This window comes from Cygnus atratus, chromosome 2 (assembly GCF_013377495.2).
Source record: "Cygnus atratus isolate AKBS03 ecotype Queensland, Australia chromosome 2, CAtr_DNAZoo_HiC_assembly, whole genome shotgun sequence".
In the NCBI taxonomy this organism is placed as follows: Eukaryota; Metazoa; Chordata; class Aves; order Anseriformes; family Anatidae; genus Cygnus; species Cygnus atratus.
In genome coordinates, this window is record NC_066363.1 from 41990363 (window position 1) to 42005294 (window position 14932).

General features: G+C 41.6%; 1 protein-coding gene across 2 annotated transcripts in view; it reads right to left on the bottom strand.

The window, feature by feature from the left end:
* SLC4A7 (solute carrier family 4 member 7) overlaps positions 1-14383 on the bottom strand; it is a 137849-nt gene extending 123466 nt beyond the window's left edge. The window contains exons 1-3 of one of the 2 annotated variants that reach the window (XM_050708548.1): positions 14368-14383; positions 13128-13220; positions 10852-10950 (exon numbers count right to left, since the gene is read on the bottom strand). The gene's annotated coding sequence lies outside the window, so the exon portion shown is untranslated. The other variant, XM_050708546.1, reaches the window with a different exon arrangement.
* Between the last annotated feature and the right edge of the window lie 549 nt (positions 14384-14932).

The following is a 14932-nucleotide window of genomic DNA, read 5'->3' on the forward strand; positions in this document are numbered from 1 at the left end:
GATTGGCCTGAAAATACCATGATGTCAGGATAACTTGAACTTCACAAGTAGAGAACTGATTTTAGGGAGGGCCTAATAAGTCACAGCCAAAAACACAATCACTCACTTATCTTTGTAGCTTTCCTTTAAATAAAATCATGAGTGATGTGAGACAGTGGTGACTATTATCCTCCTGGAAAGGTCTAAACTCCACTTGTCCAGAGTACTTTCACCTCTTATTGACTTGGAACTTTGTAATGAATACTAGAAGCATTAATCCTCATTGCAAGTGTGCTATCAGGATATTAAGGGGTTGGCTTGCATGGATATTTGGCCATTGTCTGCCAGGGAGGCCAGGAGATTGTCAGATAGTGATTAAATCTGTCTGGCTGTGCTGACATTTTACTCAGTGTCCACCAAGTCCTTTAATTTCTGTAAGTGTACGTTAAAGTTTGAGCTGCTGAGGGAAGTGGGAGAGGAAAAGATTAGGTCCTAGCACCTTTTCATATCAAGTTGGAAGTTTTTGTTTAAAAATCAAGCTTGAACAGCTCCCTAGCATGGGTAAAAGTCCTGTGTAAAAGACCATGTCACTCTCTGCCCAGATGGCCAGAAGCCATCATTTCCACAAGAAACAAAAGCAGCTAAAAGCTTTAAATCCTATCCCATTGTAGGAACACAATTGAATTCTCTTGCCAACATGAGGACAGAATATACATAGTCACTGCATAGGACCATCAGTCTTTGTGGGAATTACTGAAGTCTAACTGCAAGATTTCCATATACAGACATTTCCTGCCACGAGAATGTTACAGAACTAAGCCAGCATCCAATATAATCTAAAGAACAAAAAGCAAGCCTCTAAAATAGCAAGGAATAAGAAAAAAATATACACAAAGAACACTTCATACTTTCAATACAGGCATTTAAAGTAGAAGATATCAAGGTCATATCCTGCAGCTTTTATTCAGGCACATCAATAGGAGGGGGTTGTTAAAGTAAAGCCTGAGGCAGTATCTGACCTTTTCCAATTTTTTTCCTTTGGATAAGATGGTTACAAGATGCTGCCCAAGAACAGAACTACAGGACATACCAAACTCAAACGCACATCTGCAACTTAGTATCCACGTTTCAAAACATGGCCCCAGAGAAGCTCTACAAATATCAGTATGAGGGACAAAAATACCTGGGTCTCCAAACTGTTAATGCAATCTAATGTTGCTATAAGCAAAAGGAGTTTAATCAATCAGCTATTACATTATGTTTAAAGTGAACACAGAAATCCCCATGGAAGTCTGACAGCCTCTCAGCCCAGTAAACTCACTTTGTGGCTGAAAGTGAACTAACACAGATAATATGCACTGAAGCAACCCCTGCCCACCCACTTCCCAAGAAATCTTTCTTCAGCATAAAGAGGGAAAGAGGTATAATCTTTGACTGCACTGGCTGAAATATCCAACTCATCCCTCTGACCTGGAATCCAGCTGCCCAACATAAGGGCAGATACAAGAAAATTTCCCAAGAGTCATGATGGAGAGCAGCTCCCTCTTCAACAAGCAGTGTCTGTTAAGTACCACCCTTGTGTCCCCATGTACACAGACACTTGAGAGAAAAGTAGCTGCCATCCATGTCAGCTCTCCTCCCATGTTGCCTCAGTTCAATCCACTACAAAGAAAGATAGGAATTATTAGGCCTATGGTGTTCTTACACTGTTCTTCCACTAATACTGTAACACCTCAGATCTGTTCTGTACACTCCCTGCAGTTCACTGCTATCATTATTAATCATTAGTTCATAATACTAGTAACAGTGCTAACAGAACAGCTTTTATGGCCATATAACATCCACCTGAAACCATTCACATGCCATTGCAAACCGTATACAATAATACGTGTTTTGTCTGACCACTAATTTGCTTGAATAAATGAATTCTTGCTTTTTTCATTGTAGGCTTGGAACAACTTCATTTTTACGGAATTTTCCACACCACGTTTTCAGCTTCTTGTGGAAGAAAGCAGCTCTGAAAGACATACTAAAACAACCAGGGACGTTACATGTAGGAGGGATGTAGGAATTCCTCCATTTATATCTGCTGGGCTGGGCTTGGAGCCCCCCTTTAAGAGGGGCACAGCCACCTCATGCAGAGCTTGTGGTTTACTCGCGTGTAACATCTCCCTCTACTGGCTAAAACCGTGGAAATAGTCCAGTTCCCAGGCAGAAAAGTTTTCTCTGGAGGAAGAATCCCGAGTTTAGGTCCACCCTTCTGCTCTTCCACATATTTGTAATCTCTCTCCATGACCCTAAAGCAGACAAGGTTTGTGTGATGGAGCAGGTGAGGAAGAGCTGGGCATTAATTCACTTGACACAGTTCCCTGATGCTGAAGTCCTCCTTGAAAATGCTTTGAAGACAAGGTGGATGTTGGGGCAGTTCTTGGGAACCCAGGATTAAAGGGGACAGCTGGTTTGTAGAACCTTTTATCTTGGACTCCAGAGTAACCAATTATATAACAATACTGCTTAAATGATTTTGAAAACTAAGCTCCTAATGGTGACCCTTAAGCCTCTTCAGTAAAATCAGAGTCCAGTGGTAAACCATGGATGTTTTGCCACATCTCAGTTCTTTACTCTTTGAAGATGGCTTGGGATTGGAATTAGTATTATGAAGTAACAACACTGTTTGCTATAATAATTCACACAATTGTAAAAAAGGTGAATAATTGAAAAATTAGAAGTTATTCATAGTAAGAGAATTACTTCATTTTCACTGTTCTCCATTTAAAAGCCTCTTTAATTCACCATTCCTTCCCTTTTATTCCCCTTCTTCCTCTGTTTGATAAGCTTTTTCTAAGTTTCCCTTCCCCACATCCTGCGTGCACGGAGAACCATTCATGCAGAATTCACCACAGGAAAACAAACATAATATCCCACTCCTATATACCCAAGAGGAAATTAACTGAAACTACCAGTCCTTGGGAAATTGGCATGAAAAAAAAAAAAAAAAGGCAAGAGATATTAGTGTAGTCAAGTTGTCAGGGAAACTGTTAGCACTCCAGTAGATCAGGAAAATGGGCTAATTGAAACATTTTCTTCTGAGTACCCAAGCAAAGTATAAGGTCCTTCATGGGGATGGGAGGTGCACAAAGCCTGAAAGCATTATTGTTTTTGAATGGCTTCGTAACCCCATGGCTGCTGTGGGAGAGCTCTCTGCAGAGTGGACCCTTGCTAACTCTTCAGCACAGGCATATGGTTCTCTGAACAGGACTTGGCTAATTCCCCCTTTGTGGAAGCCCTTCACAAAGTTTCCCTTGACAGCCCATTCTATAGAACTCCTAAAGCCAAAAGATAAGGTGACATTTTCTAATGAAATTATCTGTTTCTATAATGTGTTTTTGTTTGTTTGTTTGTTTTTCTAGTTATTTGTTCCCAGTCCTGTTATATTTCCTTTGGTACTAAAGGGACAGCAGATAGCACAGCCAGCACTAGACAGACTTCTGCTCCAACAGTCCTCCCAGCACAGATGCACTCATACCCAAATGATGCCTGGTTTTGCTGTGCTACATACTACAAATGCATATGCTTACCACATATGGCTGGGAAAGCACAAAGTGACAGCTAGAGAGCGTTCCTCTGGTATAACTGCACTTGCAGTAGTATTTTTGTGAGCAGTTAAATGAGAAAAAACAACACTCCTATGCCAACGTCTCTCTTGTTGACTTTGCTGTGAATGACTGTAGTGATAGCAAATACACAAACTGTGGGCCAGAAAGTGAGAGAAGAAAACCTAGGATCTAGCCCTAAACCAGGTCTGCAGTGGATACATATCAGGTAAATAAATCAATCTGCCTTTATATATTGTATGCGGAGATGCTCAGTCACCTGGTAGCCAAAGGTATCTCTGTATAGCTCTCACAAAGCATGCCCGACCTCGTGTTTCACAAGCGTAAACAGCCAGTAGCAGACTTCACACTGTTGTTGCATCCAAATGGACAACTCTCAACAGGTGACCCTGGTAATAATATCTGAGTCAGTGTGGGTTATTCAACCAAAATCCTTGCAGGAGGCCCAGAGAAGGCTTGAGTTTTCAATGGAAGAAACAGCATGGTAAAGAGGAGGAGAAGGAAAAAAAAATCTAAAAAAACTTGCTGACAATCATAGCAGGTTAACACCAAAGTCAAAATTAAAAGTTTCTGGACCGTACCGTATTTTTTCTTCCCATTCCCCTTTTCTCAGAAATAAAGCCAAAGCTTGTAAATACAATTATTTGGTTGCAGACTTGGAAACCTGCTAAAGACAAAATTTTGTGGGCTGATTTTACCTTCTGCGCTGCAGGTTACAGGAAGTTTCCTCACACCTGCATGGCTTGCTCATAGAGTATTAAAATATTGCTACTTCTCCAGTTACTCAATTTGCCTGCTTGAACTAGAGACTTACCAGCCCTTGAGATTCACCTAGCTTGTATCTGCTGAGCCTCGCCAAAAGTGCTTGCCATCCTTGGCTCCCTTCACCTCAGAGCGTGAGGATGTGCACGCACATAGACAAGGTGTGTTAAGAGGTTAAAAGGGTGAGTTTGTGCTGGGAGCATCATGTAGATGATTGGAGCCTCAGCTTGGCACAAGAAGAAAGGCCGAGACATGCCAGAATTTGCAGAGACATATTCCTCAAGCTGCTTGAACTGTGCGTGGCTCTCAGACTCTGAGCAAAGACCACAGGACTCGAGGTCACCACATCCATACAGATAGCTGTCAAGCACCTGAGCACACACAGGTGATTCAGGTCACGTCTGAGGCCTCTCTGTCGAGGGCACTTTGCCTCATACCTGCGTGCAAAGGGCTCCTCTCTCACGCTCATGACAAGGAGCACCCATTACGCTCAGATCATCCTTTCACTGTCTGTAAACCTGTGAAGCAGAGCAGCTTAGCCTTCCTTTTCTGTGAGGGGGGGAAAAAAAAATGAAAAGAAAAACCAACAGAAATTCTCCAAGCACACATTGGAAATCTACTGAGGCACAGGAAAAAGGCTGAAACCCAAGCCTGTAGCCTCAGGGGCAGAAGGGACTGCACAGCACTGTCCGGACATCCCACCCGCGATGCTTGACTTTTCCCAGCAGTGTTTACGCTCACTTTTCCTCTAAATGAAAGTGCTAAGCCATCCATGCCAACTGCTGAGACTTGAAAAAAAGAGCAAAGTCCCTACTGCTGCTATGAAAATCACCTTGTTGGAAACAACAGTCAGGAAGGGTACTTCTGCACACACTGGGATTCAGGTTCAGGTGAAGTCACAGCTCAGCAACTGATTTCTTCAGTGGTCTGCATAAGACACTCTGTGTGCCTCAACAACCAACACGTAACATGGAAACAGAGCTGCCTTTCTCCCAAAGGCACCTTTTACTGGTACGCAGAGCTTGGCTCTAAGGTTACATACACACCGCATAATTTAGAAGGACTTAGAAATATCTGTGACAGTTCTGAGATAAATTACTTTAGAGGGTAGCAGATAGTCACATTAATGCTGCCTTGTGCCAGTGGGCCCTGATGAGAAGCAGGATCTATCCTACAGGATGGGGGACCTGGGGACCTTTCTCTTTCTACCACAAACATCAAGATCCTCGAGAGAACCAAAGCTGGCAAGTGCAGCGAGCACAAGTTCATACAGCAAAAGTAAGGCTGGTGCTCCTCAGCCCCCCTGGGGAATGATCTCTCTGCCAAAAATGAAACTCAGTTTCATTCAGGGAACGGAGCAGCTTTGCTCTGGGATTTTGTGAGAGAGAGGGGAAAATGTTGCTGCATGGAGCTGGGAAGAGGGAGAGCGAGGCCTCCTTGGACATCAGAGGCTATGGAAGTAACACAGGTTGATGGGACAGGGAAAGAAGAACAGTACCACAGAAAGAGCATCACATAACAGCTAAACGCATTAACATTGCTCCTTAATAACCTTTAATACAGCACTGGAACTGCAAAACCCATACAATGCCACGAATCTTGTTGCAGGGTAGCATCAGGCCTTAAGACCCACTGAATGTCCAATACATTCAGGCACCCCATTCTCATCAGCTTTAACGTGAGTTGTGCATCTAATTAAGATTTGGCAACTTTCTACCTCTGTGCATGTCCCATGAGCCTGTACAGAAGTACAGAGGAGACCATTGGTTGGAATAGTATTTCTGTCCAGCAGAGGATGCAAGGCATTGAGAAAAATGACACATCACTCTGTATCTGAGAGATGGTAGCCCCAGAATCATGCTATGCCTTAAATGTACAATAGCTTCCAAATTTGGTTTTGTTTTCTCTGCAGGCCCGTTCCCTGATGCAGACTACCACCTACTGCAAGCTCCAGCCTGCATTCAGCACCACCCTACTCACAAGATGTAATTTTGCAAGAAATCGAGGTGGTTTCAGCATATTTCAAGGTATTAAAATCAGTTTAGTAAATATCAAACTCTGAAGTAAAGTAGATAATGGGCATTAATCACCCAAGTGAAGTCATTAGTTAGTTGCGCAGTGTTCATGGCTGTTCCTGAACCAGCAGCATCAATGAGGCCAGAATGAAACAAACCTTATCTCACTCAATATGGCAAATCCAACTGTTACTTTAAAGGAATCCAAATTTTACACCCCCCCCCACCCCCGTGATCTCCCATTTTACTTTTGCTAATTACACTGGTACAGAGATCTTAAAAATTTTTATGGCACAATAAAAAGGTAATGGCTCATCTGACCTGCCGAGGCATAATTACTACAAATATAATTGTAATGCAGATAATGATTCTGGACAGCATGTTTCCACAAGCAAAAGCCAAAGTGAGCAAGCAGACAGTTGAAAAACTGTCAGTTTTCTAAAACAGTGAGTTGAAAAATGCCCTTTTTTTCTAAAATAGAGAGTCCTATAAAAAGATTAACACTGTTGACAAAAACCTAGAGGTCTGTGTCTCAGGCATCACCTGTTATTTTGTCTTTCCTCACATTATCGGTTAAGTCGTGAGTTTTCAGAGGGTTGTTGTTGTGTTTTTTGTTTTTTTCCATATTTTGTCATTTATGCCATGTTTACATTAAGCAAAATGAATCATACAAAGAATCATTCAATAAACACTGTCCTCCACTCCAGAAAGTCAGATTCCAGTCAATTGTTCACCACTATGGAAATAATTGTTTGTTATTTATACATACTTAGTGCAGAAGACATCTAGATTGATTTAAAAAGCCAAACAAATTCAGACATCCATTTATATGTTCACATTATATACATATAGTTACACATCGGAGTCATCAATCCAGTCCCTTGCTACTGCAGGCAATCTCCTTAGATAGTTTCCTATCACCATAAAGTTTGCATGCCTACAAAAAAACAGGTTCTTACACCACCACCACCCCATTCAAACTATCCCCATTCTTGAAATACAAGTAGGGAAGAGGAAGAAGTTGGGGAAGAAGGGAAGGAGGAAAAAATGTTTTTCTTTTTGGAGTTCAGAAAATTAAAAAAAAAAAAAGAGTGAAATATGGAAAATAATCTAATCTTAGCAAAGTGTTCTGGAAGTTTTGAGTTGTACTTAAAATGCAAAGTGTTGAGGGATTCTGAGGAGTCCAGACATGTATTTCTCTCAAGCCACAGGTAATGTCTGTTTGCATTTCTCTCATTCACAATGTCCAGAGAGATTTTACCTTAAAAATACCACAGCAACCATCTTAAGAAAAGACTACCTCTGCTGCAGGGAGCTGCTGCTCCATTACCAGTATTGCATGTATTAATCTCAGCACACACCCAGTTCTGGAGTCAAATTCTTTATCCAAATGGGCAAAGATAAAAACAGGACAAAAACATCTCATGCAATACCCTTGCCTTTGCCAAGAGGCTACAAGTTGGAGGTGCTTCCAGGGCTCCCTCCTCCTGCGAGGTGAAATCAGCACTGAGGAGACAAAGATACCCATCGTGTAGGTACACCTAGCCAACACACACAGCCCTGTTTCTTACCTGAGCTCCTGTACTGCACATGGGCTGCCTGCTGCAAAGCCCCAAGCAATATACTCCTGCCAACCCACTACCTCGGGGCCACATATCGGGGCATTATAGCAGAGAAATTTGGTAGTATCAGTTTACATTACTTCCACATGTCCCCTGTGTGCTCACGTCTGCTGCTACACCACCCCTTATTCGTGCTAGGGTGATAGTTCCCAGGCAGCACAGCGAGCCACACTGGGACCTGAGCCACATTACACAAATATTTTCATCCCAGTTGTTTTTCAGACAGATCGGTCTTCAGACCATACTCACGACACTGCCCCACACATAGCTATAGCAGAATGGCTTGCAGGGAGCACACGGCAAGAGTGGAAAGAGGGACAGGCACAGAGGAGAGGCTGGAAACAGGAGATAATTACGCCAGCCTCACTGCCAAAGAAAGTCATTTGTTTAAAAACCATTCTCAAACAAAGATTTAACAGATCTGACTTCCTGAACTTTGAGCCTCATTCCCTCTCCTCCATCCACCCCTGCTTCCAAGGAATCTATAGGCCTGAGCTTTTCTTTAAGCCATATTTTGAAGACTTTTCTCTCACTTGCAGTGGTGGTTAAGCAGATCCCATGCTCATATCATCTTTCTCAAGGACACACAGCCATTCCAGTATATTCACACCAGACAGGCTAGAACACTGTTAACTGGATGGGGTGACTAATTCATGTCTGAAAAATTACATATTGCTAGACTATTTTGGTGCTTCCACTCCTGTCTCAAGCAACACTCAGAAACCAACAAGAGAAATGGACAACAAGTAGACAAAAAAAAAAATGGGGGGGGGGGGCAAATAATAAGCGTGTTTGAGCCTCAAACTAATAAGAGTTCATTTCCAGGTCTTTTCTAGCTTTAGTCCTGGAAGATGTACTCACCTGAACCAATCTATCCACTGTCAAACAACAACTGGCAGTCAGCAAACACTTGAATTGTCTACTCCTGAGTCATTCTGTACATTCCAGCTTCTTCACAGCCAACTGTTCAAACCTATTTACAATGATTTGTTTTTCTCTAGTATGAAGAATGTGATGACAGTTATATGCAAGAAAGCCATAGAATAGTTAAAGTCATGCAAGCACTAGAAAGATTAGAAAACCATTTTAACTAAACACATTAATTTCTCCAAAATGTATTTCTCCAATTGATAGACTCTAAACGGCCATGAGAACTACCAGAATTACAGAATACTAAATCTTTAAAATGTTCATTTAATTCTATTAACAAAAATAGTAATCTAAAATTAAGCTGGATACCTCATGATCAGATGGGAAGCCTTGTATAAAGAGCACATCCCCTAGAGAGCAACTGGAAAATCTTAACTATCACATAGAGCTTTGTAAAGCATTAAGGAGGCAGAATGCTGCCTGTTCACAATTAAGTCAATAGCAAAGCTTCATTGGCATAAGAATCAGCACCAACATCAAATGACAGCAGATCTGAAACATATGTCCAGGCCCTAACGAGATACCTTGACAAAATGTCTCACTCTTAACCACAACACTAGCAGTATTTCCCTTAAAAAAAAAAAAAAAAAAAAAAAAAAAAAAAAAAAAAAAAAAAAAAAAACTGATTTTTGTCTATAACGTGCTTGCAAAGAGGAAAATAGTTGATTCTGCCTCCTACAAGTTCTCTTTTCTCCCCACCCACAGTGGGCAGATTTTTTCCTCTTCTTGTCTCTGTCTGATTTCTAAGTCAAACTCCTAGCAGCTGCTTATTGAAGACTTCAGTGGTGATTCCGGCTGGCTGATGGCAGCTTATTCCTTTCAAAATTATAGACCAAGAAGGATACACAATTAGAAAGATTTCTTCACAGTTTACAATTCAGGGGATGAGTAATTCCAAAAGTATCAGGAATCTTTCCTATTTGCAGTATTGCTCTCTTCTGCTTTATTTAGAGGATACAACAAAGAGCTAAGTTAGGACATATCAACAAATTCATACCACACAGAAGGATCTCCTTTTCAAGGGGGAAGGATGCAGTTACGAGCTGCCACATATAAAAGTTAATTGCACATTTTTCTTTTGCAATGGAGATTCCTGAATCCACTTCAATTGTTTAGCGAGATAAAATAAGGTAAACGAAATAAATTACAGAAAAAAAATATTCAAATATTTAAGCATCATTTAAAAGATAACTTAGTTTGCTGCTGCCTGACACGTAAATGGTATATGAATAACCACACACACAGGCTTTGCTCACTTTAGGGCTTTGCTGTAAAGCTCAGAGAAGATTCCAGAAGAAACACCAAACTGCAACTTGCCACAAGTAAACCAAAACCTTACTGAAAGTCATGGTGCATGTAGTGTTCATTCACTGTACCAACAGTAGGACCAGGGAATATTCATAGTTAATCTCTGTGTTACAAGACACTGCACAACCTATATAGAGTTTATATTCCAGAGATCTGGATTCAGTTTTGATGCACTGTTGAAAGCTATCGATCTTGCTCACACTTGCAAACATGTAATAGAACCGCTGACTTTTTGAGACATTACTTATGTATGTGATGCACGATTAATACCAGAGACCCAATGCAATTTCTAGGTAAGTCAACAAGAACATTGTTGTTGTTCTGGCATGCCTGATTTTAGCTAGTTCTTAGAAAAATAGATTTCCATTTGTGCACGGCTAGGAATAAAATTTCCATCAATCAAAATTATTCATCAGTTTTGTAATATCCCTCTGCCTGATCTTCACTGCCTCAGGTAACAAGCAACCTGCTCAGTTTTCTTCTGCAAAGAACACCTTTTGGTAGCCTAGTCATCTAATCTGTCCAACAGAAAAGCAGTAATGATGTTTGTCAAATTCATGCAAGAGGCACATTACAATAATCAGCTGAACCCTAGGATCCACTTCACCTTAAAACTCTTACCTTCCAGCACACAACAGACAATATTGCAGCCACCTGACAAGTGGGTGTCTGACGACTGCGTTTAAACAGATCGGGCCCGATCCTCTTTAGGCCAATGTCCTAACAAGAAGAGTACAAAAAAGAATTATTTTAAAATTACATCCCTGAGAAACAATTTATGATCCAGCTTCTTGAGAACATTTACAGTAATATTCTCCTTGAGGGTGGACAGCATAGGTATTATTTTACATTAGCCTACAGCATCTGGAAACTTGGATTCAAGTACGATATAAAAGCAGAATAAGAATGGACTGAGTGACTTCAAGAAAGTCTCTGGTGAGTATTTATTCACGTTGCAAAACTGCTGCTGAGAGAAGGTTGACTCTAGCTTTTGATGTGGCCATAACAGACAGACTACTCTAATGGGAGCTTTAATTATACAGTAACAACATCTGACAGAGATTGTCTGATGGAACTAATCTTTTCACACCTTAACCAGTATATTTTTCCTTAACCAGCAAGAGACATTTAATAGATTGGACTATTAAATATCGCTCTGGTCCAGACCTGCATCACAAACTTATGAGACCATATTTACAATTAAGACATCCTGAAATGACCTGTTGTTTTTTTTCAATGTCTATGATCTGACACACTCATTTGGTTTGCCTTATTATTCTAGTCATGGAGCGTGTTAAAATTAGGTCACATATCAGAATCTTAATTGCACGTTAGGACAAATGCTGGAATTATATAGCCTTGCCCCTTTCCCAAACCTCTTGACCTCATTATCTTTGGTTCAGTCTAACCAAGGATCTCTCTAGCGTATTAAATTTTTAACATTTCCCAGATTTTTGTATTAGCAACATGAAACTCAGATTTCTGTCAGGAGAAAACTAGGTTACCACAGATTGGGAGGAGCAGCAAGAACTAGAAATAAGAACAAGAAAGGAATTGATCTGACTTAGGGGACTGACAAAAAGACATCTCTTCAGAATTAATTCTGAAGGAGTTCAGATTGCTTTGTATTTGAGGAGAAATATTAATTTCCTCATTCCTTATCCCAACTGAATTTACACTGCAGGTCTTTCCCCAGAAACCTGGGATTACAGAAAGGTAAAATGTCAGCAGATTTTATTTCACTGTATATCACTCCACAGTAACGCACAACCACCAGTTTGTTCCAGTGACTTTAAACATTCAATAACATCAACAAAGAGCTGACCATCTAACAGCCCTTGTCAGGGAAAATAATTTCATGTTTTGTTCTTCTAAAACTTTTGATCTTCTTGAATGTTGCTTTTCTCTGCTCATTATACATCATTTTTTTCGCTAGATCCTCCATACACACCAGCATGTTACAATGTGGCTCAGCCTCCGATGGACTCCGAGGCACTGTCAGGGACCGTTAACTGTTCTGAAATCTGATCTCAACCTGCTTTTTCTTATTTCTTAATCAGTTCCTCATCTCATGCTCTCTCTCCCACATTAAATGAAAAAAAAGCCTCTTGTGAGAAGCTTTGTCACAGGCTTTTTGAAACATAAAACGTTGCTGCGAGGATGCAGACCACACTAAAACTAAACAGAAAAGGGATCAGAAGACCAACTGCATGTGTATGACTCATTTTCTGCCATGCATGTAAACTCTGCCTTGAGAAAGGCATAAAGGCAGAGATCAAGAAGTCTTTGATAAAATGGGTGCTATAACTTAATGATTGGTAACAAGTGAGCAACAGCTTCACCGCTCTGAGAAGTCATTGTCCGTGCAAATCAGATGCTGGCTCCCAGCAGACCCTCCTGTCTAAGCCATTCAGACTCTCCCTCCTACCACTGTTAGTCATGCTGAGTATTAACATTATTCATTATTACTCATAGTTTACTCTTTGAATAACCCCATTAATTTCAGTGAGACATTTGTAGTAGGAGGTAGTAGATAATCTATGCATTTATATATGTATGCACATCTAATTAAAGGCTATCGCATTAGAAGACTGAGTTTCTCTTGCTGACTAAGCTGATCCTTTAAACCCTGGACCCAGAACTGAAGGTATTGGTGTCTGCAGCTGAAGACATGCTAAGTCAAGCTTGCAAAAGTACCTGTGTCAGAATCAGCCTTAACAGCACTTTCCACGAGGATACTGCAGGGTTACACCAGCCTTTCACCTCCAGGCTCTACTGCCTTCAAGAAACTTTGAAAGCAGCAGCTGCCTGTCCCTTAGTGCTCCCAAGCAGTGTGCTAGTAACAAAGTTAGCAAGCAGATTCAGAAGAAAACACACAGCTAAGGAGAGCTCGGTACCTCATGGGCCACTCCTTCAGTTTTGCCTGCTCTGTTGCTGATCCCACTGTGACATTTAAATGATTTCTCCTGTGGGTCTTCCTTTTTCTGAAGCTGGGGAGAGAAACAAGCCAATTAACCATTCATTAGATCAAATCGTACTTTATCCTCCTCTATAGGCATCCTGTGATAAGAAACATTTAGGGGAGAAGAGCAGTCTCTTAGGAGAACTCAAGGGCTCATGAGAGCACCTCAATCATCCAGGTCCTAATTAACCTGAGTGTTGCTGCTTTTATTTTTTAAAAAGGAGCATTTATTCTCTCAGTGATTGCAGTGCATTTCCAAACTTCATGTATTATAACATTAATTCCTTAGTTATATTTTTAAAGAGGAAAATTCTTGTGCTAACTTTCTGCAGAGACAGACTGGAACAGTAACGTTATAGGCAGCAAGGAGACCGGCAGGGTCTGCTGGCTGAAAAACATGCCAATGAGTCAGAAAAGCATGACTGATGTCTGCTCCCTGGTCATTTCCTTCAAATATTCAAAGGAATTCCTGCTATGGGTGAGAACTACAACTTCTTTGCTCCGTCCTCATGCCTTGCCCTCATTCACCTCCCCCAAAGAGGCTACTAGCACGGCTGCGAAGTCATCACCACTACCGGCCTAGTCCCTGAGAAATCCGGCCGGGGCAGGCAGTGCCTCTGAGAAGGCAGGCTCCTAATCCCATCAGGGCAGGAAGATAGCAATCTGAAAAAAGCAAGCAAGGCGGGACACTTTCTAAATACTACCACCCACAGGAAAAATTGTATTCAGCTGCCTACAGACTATGCGAGCCTGTCTGTGCTTATGGCCAGGGCAAGGAGCAGGAAAATAAACATCGGCTGTGCTGTTCAGTGGCTAGCCGTTTTGAGAACCAGACTGGGTCTTTCCCTGAGCTCTCTGGAGGACACGCTGAATGTTTGCCCTGTACTGTTGATCTTGCTCAGTCTCACGCACTGGACACATTGGCTCACGTGACTGGTTCCCACTTCGTGTTTGTCTGAAGCAAGGGCTCAACTTCATGTCCATGAGAGGCAGCAACAGGCCGATATAACAGCTGAGGTGGGCTCCATGGGTCTCAGGGAGGCTGCAGCTCGTTTACTACCAGATCCCACCTTCTGAGTTCCCCTGTTCCACAAAATCCCACTGCTGGATGCACCTGATCAGTATAGGACGCCCTCCTACCTGCACTGCAGCAGAAACCTTCCTGCGTCACAAACCTGACTGTGGCACGTGTCAGAGAGGAAATTAGGAGGAGGCGCACTGGATGATACGATTGCTGCCTTCTTCCTCAAATTGTAAACACGAACCATCCCCTGCAGCTGGGGATAATTTTAGCCACCAGAAGCCGTTAAGAAATAACAGCCTGTGTGCTTCCCTCAGAACTGGTGTTTTTTGCTCTGACGCAAACCAATTCTGAGACTGGGGAAGGAAACATTTATCTCCCCTACAGTGGAGCCAGACTAGAGGCAGGCACCGTGTAATGCAAAACAATGAATAATGTGATCCTATCATTAACTGAGCTTTCAAATACTTCCTTTCCTTCAGATAGGCTTCTCCTCAGCACAGGAGGAGGGGTGGAGTTCTTCTCAGACTTGTAAATATTGTCAGAGATATATTACACGTATTGATAACTAAGGTGTGTTTCTATACAGGAGCCAATGCCAACATGGATTGCAATTGCAAACAAACCCTCCACCTCCTCCTTCCAAGAGTTCAGTGATAATCTTATAGAAATTGATCAAGGCTGACATACTTTAGCCTAAAATGTATCTGTTCCAGGGC